Raw genomic sequence first — 17,802 nt, 5'->3', positions numbered from 1 at the left:
ATGGAAAGGAAAAGGTCTGCATACCTCTGGGGTAAAAGTTATTGCTCATTAGCGAATTGGCGTTCGTGCAATTAAGTCGTGAGTGAGAGTGTCTTCGGGGCCCTCCTTAGCCGTGCGGTAAGACGCGCGGCTACAAAGCAAGACCATGCTGAGGGTGGCTGGGTTCGATTCCCGGTGCCGGTCTAGACAATTTTCGGATTGGAAATTGTCTCGACTTCCCTGGGCATAAAAGTATCATCTGGCTAGCCTCATGATATACGAATGCAAAAATAGTAACTTGGCTTAAAAACCTCACAGTTAATAACTGTGGAAGTGCTTAATGAACACTAAGCTGAGAGGCGGCTCTGTCCCAGTGTGTGGGGATGTAATGCCAATAAGATGAAGCAGAGAGTGCCTTTGTAGTGCCCAGTGAAATAAGGTGAAAGTCAACGACATTTTGTGGCCCATATAGTTCGTTCAAGTAACTAATAATATCAGAAATGCACTGAGGCAGAAGTTTAAAACCTTTCCGGTCCTCAGGACCTTTGGTTCGATAGTGTAATCTGTTAGATTAGCGACCTCACGCAGCACGATCGATCGAGTCAACGTCCGCGTTGGAGCTCGGTCTAATCACCAAGGACAATTCCGGCACCGTTCCGCCGGAGAGAACCCTTCTCGACGTGGCCAATACGGTCTCGTCCGTGGTCCGTCGATTGCGTCAACGAAGGGTACGCCGAAGCTACGATTGATAGCGTCCCAGTGAGTGGCAAGCCGCCATCTCGACCGATCAAGGTAACCCGTGATCCCGCCATTGCCCTGAGCCGGTCAAACCACCAACCCGTCATATCTGGCCAAGCTTTCAGACCTTCCGATAAAGCGACAAAACCGCCATCTTCCTACCAAGCCGCCGTCGACAGCCAACTCACCTGCTGCTGCGAGAGCTCGCCATCATCGTCAAGTAGAACCACCGGTACGTACCGAACAACAGAAAACCACCCTGAAGAATTCAAACCCACAATAGCCCAAATAAATTGTATTCCTACTAATTAGCTTTCCTTAATAAACTGTCATAGTCATACCCAACAATACAAGTCCATTACACAAGTCAAATATTCAAAAAATTCCACAGTTTCCACACCCGTTGTTCCGCATAGCCCCTCCGAATTACCCAGTAGCATGCCGGCCCTGCGACACAGTTCAGGGGTCTCATGTTACTGAGCTATTGACCGGGAGTTGTTGATCCGCCTTGAGGCTTGAGCGCAAGCCCGTAAGTCTAAGAGAGTCTCATGTTCCAACATAAATTGGAGCGCCACGTTGGCTTCATATAGAGTGCAGAACTCACCGAGAAGTACCTAGTTCCACAGCAGCTTGAACAGGTTCGAGGGCTTGAATTATTTTACCAACCACCAAACAATCATCACTGAAGTTGAATTTGTATTAAAGCTTCAACTCATGGATTCCTTTGAGCATAGATAACATGTTATTCCAGCGTACCTTAGCATCAGCCACAAATTCAAATTCTTTCCTGAATTCAAAACGGCCATATTTGTGCAGAAAATCGTTTTCACAGGCACGGTGTCTCTATGGGGAAACATTATTTTTCAAAAATCAGTATCTCTGAAACACCCACCACTTGGAAGAATATGCTCTCCTTTTTCATATAGTGGGTGAACTAAAATGTTCTATCAGGGGATCTAGAACAATGTATAATATATTCGATAAAAATCTAAAATGATTGCCCATTTTACCCCTCACAAAAATGTATGGAAAAATGACCCCCGATACTACTTGATACTTGATGGCTACAGCTTTTCGATGAGCCTATGCCGAATGGAGTATCTTCTCCACTGGAATCGGTCCTGGGCCGATCGCTTCCAGTCGCCCTGAACATTGAGCGTCCTCAGGTCCTCTTACACTGCAAAAAGCCATCGGCAAAGGCACAAAAGCCTCTTCCACGGCACGGCGATCAATCCCGATAATATCGATATCGTCCGCAAATCCCAGGAGCATATGCGATTTTGTGATAATGGTACCGCTTCTTTGCACACCAGCTCTCCTAATCGCTCCCTAGAGCGCTATATTGAACAGTAGATTTGAGAGTGCATCACCCTGCTTTAATCCGTCTAAGGTAACAAATGACATCGATATTTCATCCGCAACCCTTACGCTTGATTTCGATCCGTCCAACGTTATACGAATCAGTCGTATCAGTTTCGCTGGAAAACCATGTTTAAGCATAGCCCCCGATAGAACATTTTAAAAATGCACCTACATGAAAGAGGAAAACCTATACTTTCGTGTAGTGAGTGTTTTGGAGATACTGATTTTTTGAAAACAAGCCTCTTCGGACAAACACACCGTGACAGGTGATCTCCGGAAAAGAACTATTACGGCTCGTACCTTTTTCATAATTTCATACATTGCGGGAAAATTCTCGACGATGTCAATAATGTTCCTTGAAAAAAAGGTCATTCACAGTTTGACAGATGGCTAAGTAAGAGAATGAAACAATAGGTATGTGACGATGTTGATCGATTTTTGTTGTAGCGTGAAAGTCGTCAATAATGTTCACTCGAGCAAACTTACTCATGCGCGCATTTAATTGTTGCATTTTTTGCACGATGAGTCTTTACTGCTTGTAATCGAATATTTGTCGCATCCTATGCTTGATTTTTTATTTATATGATACCGATATTCGATTAGAGGCAGTTAAGCTGATACATGTAGGTAAAAATTATTCGTGATTTTTTATACTGACAGCAACATGTTAAATAACGAAAATACCGGTATTTTAGATAGAGATATCATAGATAGAGATATACAAAATTGCTGTCTTATATAAACTTGGTCAGATGGTGATTGATGTTGAATGGCATTAACAAATATGTTTATATCTCACAATCCATGATAATTAGAATGCTGCTCTCTTCTATACAGTTGTTTCGCTGGTAAGGAATAACACTTCAGCTTAGATAACTGTTAGATTTATAGAGTTGCCGTCTTTTATAAAGTTGTTCAGGTGGTGAGAAACATTGTGATGAAGGTCAGTTTAAAGTTCAACTACTGGGAGGAACTGGTGTATGAAAAATTATCTGTTATGTTAGATATATAGAAATCAGCCAGAGTAAGTAAATTGCTCTTTTCTATAAAACTTTTGAGTTACAGTCGACTCTCTATAGGGAGCAGGACCATTTGGGCAGCACCCCCTATTCCCGTCCGCAAAGTTAATAACTCGACCGCGTTCCAACCAAATGGCTTGATTGTTTGTACATCACTAGATATCGACAGAAACTAACCATGTACTTAAAAACAAGTAATTCGGTTGTAACGCGCTCGAGTAATGAACATTGCTGACGGGAATAGAAGGTGCTGCCCAAATGGTTCTCTACCCTATCTCGATGTTCCACATCTCGATATCTCTCCCTATGTCGATGGTTTCTTTGGTCCCTTCAATCTACATACATTTTGTCTTTTTACATCTAGATACCCTCCCCATCTCGATATCTCTCTATCTCAATTCATTCTCCTTATTTCGATGTGTTCAAATTTTGAGGCTACTAGACCATCTTTGGGCAATAACAAACACATCAACAATATGAAATGACATTTGATTTGTTGTCGTTTTTCATAGCAACGATCTTTTTTGGATCTAGCACCCATTTCAATTTTCCTTCAATTCCTCGATCTCTTCCTATCCAAGGTGAATACAGACAGGTGTAGCAGTATGCCAATTACATGATTCAGCCATCTTGGATTTTTATATGGGGTAGCCACCGAGTTTGTTTATGTTTTGCACTGAAAATGAATTTTTCACCCCCGCGCTAGTCTCTCCCATCTACTGTCGAAGTGAGTGAACCCTGATATAAGAACCCTGTTCCTATCTCGATGGTCCCTTCAATATCGAAATGTGGAGAGGTGACTGTATTTAAAATATAGGTTAGGTTGAGTATCCTCAAATCTCACATTGAAAGTTCCATCAGCTTTATTTCTTTAAATCTGTATCACTCAAAAAGTTATCTTGTTTTATAAAGTTGTTCGAATGCTCGAAGCAATCATCTTGGAAGCTATTTTGGAATTTATTCGTTAAGGTCGCTAGTGTATCTGGTGGGTAGCGTGTATGATATTGGAAGTTGCAGTTTTTTATGAAGTTCTTCCAGTAAAAATTATTGTGTTGAAGATTTGTAATGCTTTAATTTTAATTTAAAACGTGCCATCACATTCCAATGGTTACGTTTGCCATTCGTCTTTATAACAATGTAATGCTGGCCGATTCCGATTCGTACTTCGAGTCGAGTCAAGTATGAGACACTGAAGACGGCCTTACTGTTGAGGTCGAAATACGTATCTGTCAAGATACAATTAAGTGGTGGAATTCAATGGGATTGTACAAACTCATCTTATGACAAGTGAAGTTAACTCTGATTACAAAAATAACATCGTATTCTCGGAAATATCAGAGCATGCAAGGCAAATGATTCTTTTCATATTGTGTTCTGGTTCTGATAAAGGTTTGTTGTGTGGTGTGTTTATCAGTAACAAACTCTGTTGTATTGTTAGGCATAGCTCGACTATTGATTCCCTAGGTATCAGGTATCAGAACGTCGGCTCCAGGGGCACGTTCACCTCAATTTGGGAGATTTTTGCTATCGCCTTCACAGCATTCTCATCACGCACTTGACGGAAAAGGAAGTGATCAAAAGGAAAGGAATGGTAATGGGGGAAAATGCGAAGTTTGAGGTAGTGACCATTGAAGAGTGCATACAAACGTACAACAGCTCATAGCTCCTTACCACAACAGTTTATGAACAACTGAATACTTTGAAGGTTCAGGTTTCTGAAGTTTTCAATTTCACTTAGTACGTGTTTACCAAAAATATGGAAATGCTGTGGTGCAGGTACTGTGCAGTTACATATCAGAAGTTAAAAAGTTTCATAATCGGATTCACAACTATCACAGACAAATAATTCAACACGTTGAATATTTGCCATATGATATTTGAGTCGACAGTGACCTACCAAGGCCTTGACTAAGGCACTGCAATTCTGTTTGGACAATAGATTGCTACTACCGGAGATGGCTCTCGATCTGACTAAAATTTTGTTTTTCGACATGGATCCAAACTACCCCAATACCGTTGTGCTGAAAGGAATCTCAAGGAAGCCCAAGGGCTGAACAAAATAACGCGGATCTCGAGATCGTTCTACGCTTCCAAACACGTTCGATGTTTTTAACCGCACAAGGCAGAACAGAATAAAGCGTTCTACGGTTTCAAATGGACCAATCATGTACTAATTATTTTAGTTATAACCGCAGATAGCAGAACAATATATCGTTGACCTCGAAATCATTCTGCTTTTCCAAACACGTTCAATCGCGCACTCATTTTTTTTTTGCAATTATTTTCTTTTAGATCGCACCGGGCAGAATGAACACGTTCGATCGCGTACTATTTAATTTTCTTTTCGACCGTCCAAGGCAAAATTTACACGGATCTCGAGATCGCTCCACGCTTCCAAAACACGATCGATCGAGCCAATATTTTTCCGACCACACAGTGCAGAATAAAATAACATTGACCTCGAGATCGATCTGCGCTTCCAAACGCATCTGATCGCTCACCAATTTTTTTTTCTTTTTCTTTTAATATCTTTATTTGCGCACATAATTATCCACTACCCTAGGACGCACCTAATCAAAATAGTGTAATATATATCATGAGCAACTGCACATATGATTCACAAGTGTGCAGTTAGCTGATCGTAATATTTTAGTGTACACAGGAGTCGGCTTTAAAAAATCACCGCTGAACTCGCCGATTACGTTTGAGCATACTTATTTTGCCATCAGGCGACTTGTCTACTTTTGGTTATTACGCCAAGTAGTTAAAAACAACGATAGTTGCCCACAATTTCTTATTTAAGAAACCAAAAGTGTCGAGCGAATTAGATAAAATTTTGGCTAATAAAAAAAAATATTACAAGCTACTATGTGATTGTTATAAAAAAGACGGAAATTTACAGGTTTTGTTCACGGAGACGAGCCAGCCTCGGGCTGCAAGTCTCTTAAATAAAGACAAAAAAAAAAGATTTTGTTCGAACTGTGGAGAACTATCTGCGAGTCGAAATATAAACTAATTTAACGGCATTCGAGGAAGTAAATTTGGTCAAAGTTATGTAAACGGAAGTGGTGTTGCATTGCAAAGTATCCATGTATGGTACTATGTTCAAAGAAACTGGTCATCAACTCGACCAGGATTCGTTGTTGTTTTGTAGTAGCCAGCCAGTGCCAAGTAATCATGGCAGGTTTCACCGATGGCTTTCCAATGAAAAACCTTGCCTTATTGAATACGACGAAGTCCCTTATATAGCGGTCTCTCTATTCAAGCTTTCTTTTGCAGCAAGCAATCACTGATGAATTACCTTTCTTTCAAGATTTTACGCTTTTTCTACTTCACTTGCTATTCACTGCACTCCGCCGCCGCAAAGTGCATTAGTAGATTAAAGGAAGGAAGAATCTTGTACAATTAATCTTGATGTCCTGTCATGCTATGACCGTTGGTGAGGGAGAGGAAGGTTGGTAGACATCGCAAGGACATAAAGCCAAGTCCCCAAGCTCATTTATCATCTTCGAAGCTGCATTTCTTTACTACATCTACAGATGGTAGCTACATCATGGTATCAAAAGAAATCGACAACAAAACTTCTCCTTCCCTTTTAGGTCCGGGTTGGTCGGCAGCGACGAAGCAAAAATATAAAAATCAAGACAAGAAACAGACCAACAATCATCCAGCTAGACATGCCGATCCGGGTTGGTATCGATATACATCACTGGCTGACCAGTGACCAGTGGAGCAACTTTTGCGATGATAAAGGCATGGGGAAAACTTTGACTGTTTGTCGTCCTTCCTTTGAACTTGGTTTCCTGCTTCTTCGTCCTGTCTGGCAGATAACAGTAAACAATTCTATGAACGTCAAGCCGATAGTTTCTGATATGTGATTGATAATTCATGGGCTAAAGTTCTTTAGGACGATGCTTCATCTTTGCTGCATCCGTCGCGGTAGTAATTGAAGCATGTGACTTTTACTGTTATTTGATTTTGTTGCGAACATTTATATAATATTTATTTAAACAGACGTAATTCATTTGCTTTCAATTTTAAAACATAAATGAAGCATTAGCGATTTAAGACGACCAACATTGTTTTGCCAATTTTCAAGAAGCGCAAATTTCTGAAAAATGGCTCTGATCGCTAGAACCATTCTCATACGCCGAACATTATTTTTTGTTTTGCCACGCTATTGGCCAAACCGTTCCTGTGTGTTAGATGCCCTACATGGGCAAAGTAACAGCGATTTAACTTTCGTGTTGTTCTTCAATAGCCCACGGTTTATTTTTCAACTTTTCATACTTGTCGCTTGCTTGCGATAACTTTCGATTTTGTTCTTCACATCATGATTTGGTAAAAATACTCTTTTCCACCTTAAAATTTGGTAGCTCTCACCGTTTCAAGCCAATGAAATATCTATCAACATTTTTCAACACTACTTCGTCTTTTATTTTTACTCCCTTTCAAGTCACCTGAAGAATATCTGTATTTCTCCAAAGTCTAATATTCTCAGTCTCTGTAGTCATTCGGTTTTCATTTTTTATTGTTATTGTGAATGTTTTTTTATCAATAATAATAAATTGGTGGACGTAAGCTCGGTGGTTGAACCGTTTTTTTTCAAAATCTAATCAAAGATAATAAGTATCTGAAAACAATGTGAAATGTATTGTCTTAGCCTAATTGAACGAAAGACATTTGCGTGCAACACAGTGTAATTTTATTGCCCGGTTTTGTAATGATTCGGGGGAAGGACTAGTCAAACTTTGTCCATGGATGCTTGTTATTGTTTTATTTATATTACACCCATCTGCATGACCAGACAATCACTACCCATGCCACAAAACTTTGAGCAGATAGTTTGGAGTAGCAACAACAAAAAAGGAGGAGCAGCAAAGAATCGATCGCTTTTCTGCCAACTTTGTTGCTTTTTCCTGCACGATAAGTCTTTGTTTGTCTTTGCGGAGCACACGAGATTTACGAACATCCAAATGGCCATGGTTCATCAAACCGAAATTCCCGAGCGGTTGTAAACGACATCATAAACCGCAATTTGATAGCTGATCGACGTTTGACGTTAATTCATTTATCATGGCGGCAAGTAGCGTACTAACGACATCCACAGGATAAAAAGGTCGTAACCGTGGGCGAGCTGAATGTCACCTTCGGCCGTTAAAGTTGTTCTTTTTGATGGAAAAATTCACTCAAAAGTAGATAAAATCCGAGTTTTATGCGTTGCGGCCCAAGAAATCAAATTCTGGTATAACTAGTCCAAACTCACATAATACTCAACTCAAGTTCAACAGCACTTTTTACGAATGGCCTCATACCGACGAGCCGTGACTGTTGGTTTTCCGTTATGCCGGTTCCGGAAACTTTCACTTTCTTCCGTTGTCGTCTTTTGGAGTTTCCTTCGCTATTGCTTTGTGTACGAGGGCGCGCGCGTGGAGACCCATTTGCCATCCGCTACCGCCGGCTAACTATGGTGAATCATAGCAAATGATAGCCCCCATCATTGAGTTCCGTGCTGACGGAGGTTAGAGGATACCTCTGTCGTCTACGGTTTATTTCTGTGTTTTTCCGTCGCTGTTTATTGCCTTGACTGTCTGTGCCGTGCTACACCTCGTTGAATGTGCAAATCTGGGAGGAGGACTTAAAGCTCTGGCTACTTCACATTCATCGTTCTGGTCGTCCTTTCAGTCGACTCTCGAAATCGTTCGTGTGGTTAGTAGGTTCCATTGCTATCACATATTCGCTTCTACCATTTTATATGATTGGGGACAATAATGCAAGTTGCACTTGGTAACGTTAAACGACGCGTGCTTTTTATAAACTAAGCTAAATAATGAAACGTTGTTATGCGTATGATTATTAAAAATTGTTAGAATTTACCTGTGATTAACGTATTAAAAATTGTTAGAATTTACCTGTGATATGTAAAAAAAGCGACGAGGTTGAGCGATCGTTTGTGGAAATAGACATTCTTTTATAGTCGAAATGAATGGAGAAAGTGAGAGAAATAAGGTTCAACCTTCTATAGACTACGGCACATTTTACACAATCTTCCTCATGGTTCATATTTCGAGACGGAATGCTAAACTGCTCGTTATGCTACCACTCCGAGATGTATTTGCCCATTGACGTGAAATGGGAGGACCTCTTTTTATTCATCCTCCATTCGTAAGTAATAAAATTGATTAAACCGAGAATGATAGAAATGGTGTGTCTCCCTGGTTGCGGTCGTCTTGGTTTATCAGTTTTATGTGGCGCGACGGAGCAAATCGCTTCGTTGATTTGATTGAGATTTTGAATTGAGACAAATAGCAATCCCTGGAGGTGAGATCATTTGTGGTAATGATTTTTCACTTGGCTAGTTCGATAAGGAAATCACGAACATATGTTGGGTTTTTAAGGTGAATGGACTGTTCTATCGTTCATTTGTCTTTGAACTTACTGCTAATTGGTCGCAATAGAACTAAAGGAGACTCATCAGTTGAACGGATATACTGATACCGTCAATAAATGCACTACAGTGATGTTAAATGTTTGATGCTTAAGCCACAGAGTACAGACATGGACCAGTACAAAGCTCTACACAACGAATTGAGATAAACATCTGTTCACTGTGCTTAACACGTTAACACCCTGTGATCTATAGGCTAGGTGTACCAGTTGTGGCTATAGCACCAGTTGTCGCACTAGTGCTTTATATGCCAAATAGCCAATCAAATCACCGCAAACCAAGTTCATATCGATAAAGCATATTCATATGATACGATAAAACCTTTGATCTCCCCCAAAACAAGCAAAGCATAATTGTAAAAATTGATTTTGCTTAATTTTTGACGTCCTTTGCACCAGTTGTCGCACTAGTGGTCCCTATTTGGCCAGTCCCATAAGAAAACAATGGGATTTGCCAAATAAGGAACCAAAATTAAGAATAGTGCCACAACTGGTGCATGCGTTCCTATTATGGATTAATTAATTTTGAGGCTAATAACAAATTTTATTGTGGTTTTCACAGCTGTTCTAAGGAGCAGGAAGCAAAACCTTTTCCTTGATGTATAAAGTTCACCCACATGCCTTTTACTATTTAAAAAAAAAATAGTTGTTCTTAAGTATGGCGACAATTGGTACACCCACCCTATATGTACATAGTTTAGTTGCATTTCTGGTTATCACCGAGAAATTTGGACATAATCATTTAATAAGTTTCAGAATAAATTCACATGGTGGCGCTAGTGTCTACTATATTTGGAGTTTTCCTAAATAGATTTAATAAATGTAATGCACATACAAAAATAATGCTATTTTTCACGAACATGATGGTTATTATATTTTCATAAAAATTCTTCTGCTTTGAATACGTCAAAAAATGTACAATCATAAAAAAAGCATATGATGGGTTTCAAACTAAGCTCTGTTCATTAGAGTGATTCAAATGTTGACTTTTTCGCTCCTCTATGCTTAAACGATGACATATGCTGTTTTATTAATCCTCCTAAATTTTTAAGCTAATTTGAATGTTACTATACTGAGCAGGCGCAGATTGAAATATGGTAATTACTATAAAAATCGCCACTTAAGTAAATAATCGATCCGTGTTGCACTTGTAACCTATGAACGACAAAATTTTCGGAATTCAATTTTATTCCACCTCGCGTTTTCGAGGGCACCACTTTCAATAATGAAGTAACAAGCAGTTGTCATTTTTGAATTCCACGCTTGCTGCGACGCAGCAAAGCTAAAATAATATGATGACATTTATCCGTTGCTTCTTTGTGGAGATTGGTGCCTCTGAAAACGCAAAATGAAAAAAAAAAACGAGGTGAAAATTATTTGGATTCTGACAGTTTCACATTAGCTATTCAAAAGTAATCGATCCGATGACATCATAGAATACTTCCTAAGCTAGAGGACAGTTGTTGCTGCGAAGCGATCTGACTTTTGTAAGTGAAGTTATAAAGAAAACAAAAATGCTCATTATTGGTATTGATAAAAGAATATCGTGTTAAATTGAAATTACCACGATTCAGTATTTTCCTAATAACCTATCTTACAAGCATAAAATCGTTTCGTTATGAAGGCGATAAGTTTCATTGCAAAATTTTCTATATTGCCAAATTAGTCATATATTTTTAGAGCTTAATGAACAACGTTGCGGAACAGTTTCTCACAAAAGTGACTTTTTTCATAGTAATTTTCAAACGAACTTGAGACTGCGCGTGCTCAGTTTAGTTACATTAAAATTAGCTAAAATTAATTAAATTAAACAGTAAATGTTATCGTTTAAGCATAGAGGAGCGAAAAAGTCAAATTTCTTTTGGTTTGAAAGATAAATCTCACATATTCTGGCATATATTCAAGGATCTGTTGAAAGGATTTTGAGCACGATGACCTAAGCGTGGTTTAATACCCACATTACGCTTCTTCATGATTTTATAACTGACGACCTGAACTGAAAAATGGTTTGGATGGCCTTCGGTGTAATCAAATACAGTAAGATTGGTATCACATATCTGGTCAAGTATCTAAGCAACTATTCCTTCCTTTATTTGTTAGGCACTGTGTTCTTAACCGCTACTATGCCGAGATCTACTGTGGTATTCTGCTGTACAGAATCCACACTGAATCTATTTTTAGATTTCCATTGCCATTAGTGTTGTCGTTGCCAGTCCATCTCATCGTGAGTCCATTGTGTCCGTTTGTTCATGTCGTGCATCCCATTATCGTTGCATTGTTCGGTTGCCATTTATCCAGGTACGGTGGAGGAATGCCTCAAAAAGAATGAGTTGTCAGTCGTCATCAGGCAGCCGTAACGATAAGGCGCGTCCCCCAATATACTACCGTGTGGGCTGCACATCCGGCGACTAACGAGGGTTTGGTGGAGGGCCTGGGAATCGAACCCATGACCATTCGCTTGTAAGGCGAACGTGTAGCCAACTACGCTACGCTGCCGTAATCTGAAAAAGTGACGTATACGCCATTTTCCAAAAATGGTGTTAACGAGTAGTACTCATCGAGCTCTTTAACAGAAAAATGACAAACATGCATGTTGTAAATTGGCTGTTACGTCACTTTCTCAGATTACGGCAGTACGGGACCCCCCTATCTAAGTATCTGTTGATAGAATTTTGATGGATGCCGAAAAGATTTTGATGGTAGTCACTGTGTAACTATGAACAAAAAACTTCACTATGAGAAGCCATAATGTGCAAATCCACAGAAATCATATGATCGATATCTTTGAACTTGGCAGAATTACCTGTTCTTGTTTTGAAGATGACCTTGGTAGATCTGGGGATGACCTTTTTTTTTGTTTTTCCCGGTAGGGTGGGAATCTGCATCCAGACACCGGTGGGCTACCGGCGAACGGGGTTTAGCTATTGCCGACCCGCTAAAACCACCCTGTTCACAGACCCTGAGTCTCCCCGGAACAGACTTTTCGGCATTACTTCTGGGAGGGGTCCGTGCTACTACGCACGCCCACATACTAGCTACCCACTAGCTTCAAATCACAACTAGCTACCCACTAGATCCTCTACCTCATAACTAGCTACCCACTAGTTCCACTACTACTTAACCAACTACCCGCTGGTACCTCACCCTCGAGACTAGCTACCCACTAGTCGGCGCTATCCGACTGCTGCTCGGCGCGCCAATTGCGCTGCAAGATGCTGGCAATCTGAGTGGTAGCGGCCGAGACCGCGTTCCACTTATCAACCTATTAACACATCCTCTGGATAAGATTATCCGGAGTAGTGTCCCTCCCGCACACCTCTAGCATTCCGCTTCTAACATCGACGAAACGAGGACATACAAATAGTACGTGCTCGGCAGTTTCGTCGACCCTGGGCAGTCCGGGCAGACGGGAGAGTCCGTATGCCCAAACCTATGTAGGTACCACATAAAGCAGCCATGGCCTGACAGGAACTGTGTCAGATGGAAGTGAACTTCCCCGTGCCTCTTATTAACCCATTTTGATACGCTAGGTATCAGCCGATGGGTCCACCTACCCTTAGAAGAGTTATCCCAGTCCCGTTGCCACTTGATAGTCGATGTGACTCTAATGGCTTTACGGGCTCCTCTGGTGCGCATATCGAAGCTCTCCTCGTCTTCCCGTATGACTAGTCCAATGGGTAACATACACGCAATCACACAAGCGGCATCCCGTGATACCGTGCGGTAGGCACTTATCATTCTGAGACACGCTAGCCTGTGTACACTCTCCAGCTTCTGCAGGTTACGTTCGACGCTAAGCGCCGAGGCCCAAGCTGGACCGCCGTATCTGAGGATAGATACTGCAACCCCAGCTAATAACCTGCGTCTGCTGGAGCGCACTCCCGAGCTATTGGACATCATCCTGGATAATGCCGCAATAGCTGTCGAAGCTCGTAACCTGCCCAGTACTCTCACAGTTATCTCGCGTAAGCTGGTATTGAAGCTTATAATGTCTACCGTTCAAGATAGAAGTATCGGTTATCTTACCATGTGAAATCACCACTCTGACATACACCACAACAGAACAAATCAACAGCTGCTGTGCACAGTCCCTGGCCGTACCGTACCTGCACACTACTCATCGCATACGTATCACACGGTGCTAAACTAACAGAGAATGAGTTACAAATGCATACGAAGCAGCATCCGTATTGATATGGAGATGGGCTGGAATCCTGACGCTCCTCATCTCAATCTCTGAATTTCTTAGGATTATCTGCTCTCTAAACTCGCCTGCGCTCTGTTTAAATTATCGCCACCCAAAGTATCACAGGGTGATGTACGTCTGAGATTGACTGGATGAGATTAGTTGTCGGTTAATACTCAAGCAGTTGACTACCTAGAAGGGGATAAGAATTAGCCTGACCGGCAGAGATACGTTTTTGATTAAAGTGCTGTACAGAAGCTCAGTGCATGGACTTTGTGTTTTGCAAGAGGTGTGATGGTCAGAAGTGATATAGAGCATAATAATCAATGTGAATTATCCTACAGCCAATATGATCTTCTGGGAGATCTCTTTTACGGGATGCTCAGCTAGTGTGATGGAGTAAATTAGCAAGATTGCAGGAGATCGGTAAGGACTAAGAATGACAACTAAAAACCGATCCGAAGTGCCTCCAACCAAATTGGTGATTCTCTACTAAAGTGATTTTAATTGTTGTATCACCCAGGCCTATCTATTCATGCCCAAAACCCATGGCTTGGTGAGCCTCATACCGTGGAGCAGTGCCTGGGTGACCTGCGAGGTGAATGGGAATGTCTGCTATGGAGCCTTTGGCATGTTACGCGTGCAATCGTCTGTCCGGGCAGACACTCGTTTTGGCAGCCGCCGCGGGATAGACATCCACACTGACACCACACAACAATAGGATTAGGAACTAAACTTAGGGTGTAAGATGGAAATATAGAACGTAAGTACAAATTTAATAAACTCATTTACTCTTTTGTTGCATGTAAAATTGCTGCTTTTATATTGATACGGAATGACTCGAGTATACATTATGTGGTTTTCCTCTTTCGAACCGTCTGGTGGATTTTGTAAGTGGGTCTGTGTTCATTATTTCCTCTTCAGACCATATTTTGTCTCCGTCTCATGCTGCCCTTCCTGTGAGGGGATGACAAGCTCTCCTGCAGGCGTAATCAACGTGACTGCCGAAGTTCAGTCTATCGTCGATCAGCACTCCGAGGAGCTTCACCTCCCGCTTGGAAATGATCTCACAGTCGCCCACGCGAACCGCTGCCTCCTGTACCGACTTACGGTTGTTAACAACAACCAACTCTGTTTTGTGATGAGCTAGCCCCAGCTGCCTTGAGCTCATCCATTCCTCTACTATAGCGATCACGTGGGCCGCCGTAAGTTCCACTTCCTCAATCGACTCTCCGTAAACCTCCAGCGTTATGTCGTCGGCGAAGCCAACGATCTTAACACCTGGGGGGAACTTCAGTCTTAAAACACTATCGTACATAGTGTTCCATCATTCCCTGTTCTTCGTTAGAAGCGAGCAGTTCGTTTTTTTTTGCTCTCATCTCGCGTGAAGTTTTCCTAGCGTTTTTCTTCAGTAGAAGTTTTTACCCTAGGTTTTTTAAACGCGTTTTGTGCCCTGTGACTGGGAAGCAGCACACCCTGGCCGAGACCTCCGGTGTGTCTGTTAAAGGCACTTCCGGCTACGACAACCTGCCGGATCGCAAGTCGCAACTTCCAAAGCTGCATCATCATCAGCAGCAGAAAGTGCGGCAATCGTTTTGCTACAGAAGCCCCCGTCCCCATCGTAGCAGCCAGTACGACGACGAAGCCTGCCTGCAGAGGAGTCGCCATCGACACCGGTACGCTACCTACCTACACAAGGCTGTTATTGTCGGTAAATATCTCGCCTCTTGTTTTCGGTCTCTCGCATCTTGTGAATTGGTAGTTGAATTGGCAAGTGGAACTGTGAACTGGTAGTGAATTGGCAAGTGGAACTGTGCCAAAGTTCATCAGATAAAAGTTATTTTTTTACCGTCCATTTTTTTATCGTTATATTTTTTTTTTCGTTATTATTTTTTTTTCACTATATTTTTTTTTCTTCATATTTTTTTTTTCGTATATATTTTTTTTTTCGTTATATTTTTTTTTTCGTTATATTTTTTTTTCGTTATATATTTTTTTTATCTTTTATTCATTATCCCGCTAACTTTTTTATTTTTATTTTATTTATCCGCCACTTTTTTATTTTTTCCCTCTTGTTGGAATAACCGCAATATTCTGCGTGCTCTTTGTTTCGATATTGGAATCATTTTATTTTTCGTTGCGGTGATCATTCTCCGCAATGGAAACTGATGACAAAGGCGGGGGTGATTCGCAATTTGAAATTTCTGACGATGATTACATTCCATCCCGGAATACGAGCAATTTAATGAGCGAAACTTTCCACCACAAAGCGAACATAGCGCCGAAACCGGCTCAACTCCCGCTGAAACTGTTTTGCACAAACCGGTCAACAACTCTAATTCTCCTGGGACTTTTAACCTGCCTTCGCCTGATCCTATGGATACTAACCAGGCAAGTGGATCAACACCCCGGCGACCCCCGCCTAAAAGCGTACCCGCCCGGATCTAAGGGCCCATTTCTGGTTTTCTTTCGGCCCAAAGGTAAACCGCTAAACAAATTGCGAATCGAAAAGATCTGGCAAAATCGTTTCAGGGCATTATTGAAGTGAATGCCCCAAGCCGTAATAAGTTACGAGTCACTGTAAGTGATCGTGAACAGGCCAACAGAATTGCTGCCTTCGAGCTCTTTCGATTGGAATATCACGTATACATCGCAAGCAGTGAAGTCGAGATTGCAGGAGTGGTCACCGAGCCGTTTCTAACATGTGCTGACATCAAGACTGGTACTGGGGGTTTAAAATCGAGCGGTCCCAACAGTTCAGATTCTTGATGTCAGACAAATGAATTACGTGTCAGAAGATGGCACCAAAAACCGTCTGATTCGTATCGTGACCTTTTCTGGGTCTGCCCTTCCTGACCACCTTGTTCTAGGGAAACTTCGATTACCAGTGCGCCTCTATATACCGACAGTAATGCACTGTAAAAAGTGCCAGCAGATTGGTCACACAGAGACCTACTGCTGCAATAAACCACGGTGTAGCAAATGCGGTGAGCAGCATGCCGAGGGTCTCTGCAGTAAACAGCCGAAGTGTACCTGCTGTGGCGAAGCTCCGCATGAACTTCACTGCGTGTGCTCGGTATATAGAGAGGAGAAACATCAAATCCGCTCAATAAAACAGCGGTCAAGGCGATCCTATGCAGAAATGCTGAAGACGCTTGCCCCAGCCGCTGTTCCATCAACCCGTTCTATCGCCAGCTCAAATGTCTTCTCTTCCTGCCCTTAGATGATCAAGGCTCAGACTCTGGGGACGGTGAAGAATATACTGTCATCGAAACAGGGACAAAAAGAAAGCGAGCAAGGTGCAGGCCAAAACGCCAGCACGCTTTTCAAGATGTTCCTGTCGTTGAACAGAGTACTCGACCCTCCCTGGAAAATTAGCAAGTGGTGGGAAACCCCAAAAGTTTCTCCTATGGGGTTCAAGTTTGCGGCTGGCAATTTCCCGCCACTTCCGGGAACATCTAAAACCCCAGCTGTTCCAGTTTTTTGCCCAGAAAGCTTACATCAGCAACAAAATCATCAGGCGGTTCAACATAACCATGTTGAGGTACCCGATAAAATGACTCTTTCTGGAATTGTGAATTTCATCTTCAATACTCTAGAAATCTCTCCCGCAGTGAGAAACATTATCAACATGATAATCTCACTGGTGAAACCCTTATTGAAGCAATTGATTTAAAAATGGCCTGCTCTTGATTCAATCTTATCCCTCGATGGCTAATTTAACCAACGAGGTCGGGATAAGATCGTAGTCCTGCAGTGGAACTGTAGGAGTATTTTTAAAAACCTGGATCCGTTTAAGTTTTTAGTTCACAGCTCATGCTGTGACGCATTTGCTCTTAGTGAAACATGGCTTTCTCCAGACAAAGTTCTCTCTTTCCACGATTTCAACATTATTCGCCTAGATCGAGGAGATCTCTTGGGGATCAACAAGCTCCACTCCTTTTACAGAATAGATCTTCCCTCGATGACAGGCACTGAGGTAGTCGCATGTCATGTCACCATACGAGGAAAAAGCCTCAGCATAGCTTCTGTGTATATACCGCCGAATGCTTCTATGCGACGCAGAGATCT

At 41.7% G+C, this 17,802-nt stretch overlaps 1 protein-coding gene and 1 long non-coding RNA gene across 5 annotated transcripts in view; both read left to right on the top strand.

The window, feature by feature from the left end:
• Positions 1 to 17,802, top strand: part of LOC134217662 (EGFR adapter protein-like) — a 254,022-nt gene that overhangs the window by 202,524 nt on the left and 33,696 nt on the right. The gene's annotated exons all lie outside the window — the stretch shown is intronic.
• On the top strand, positions 13,496 to 14,502 carry LOC134217657 (uncharacterized). The gene is made up of 3 exons (XR_009981121.1): positions 13,496 to 14,020; positions 14,076 to 14,157; positions 14,255 to 14,502. It is a non-coding gene; the product is annotated as an uncharacterized LOC134217657 (long non-coding RNA).

The sequence above is a fragment of the Armigeres subalbatus genome, chromosome 2 (assembly GCF_024139115.2).
Source record: "Armigeres subalbatus isolate Guangzhou_Male chromosome 2, GZ_Asu_2, whole genome shotgun sequence".
Taxonomy (NCBI): domain Eukaryota; kingdom Metazoa; phylum Arthropoda; class Insecta; order Diptera; family Culicidae; genus Armigeres; species Armigeres subalbatus.
Note: the sequence above shows the minus strand (reverse complement) of the source record. Positions and strands in the feature narration are given on the sequence as shown.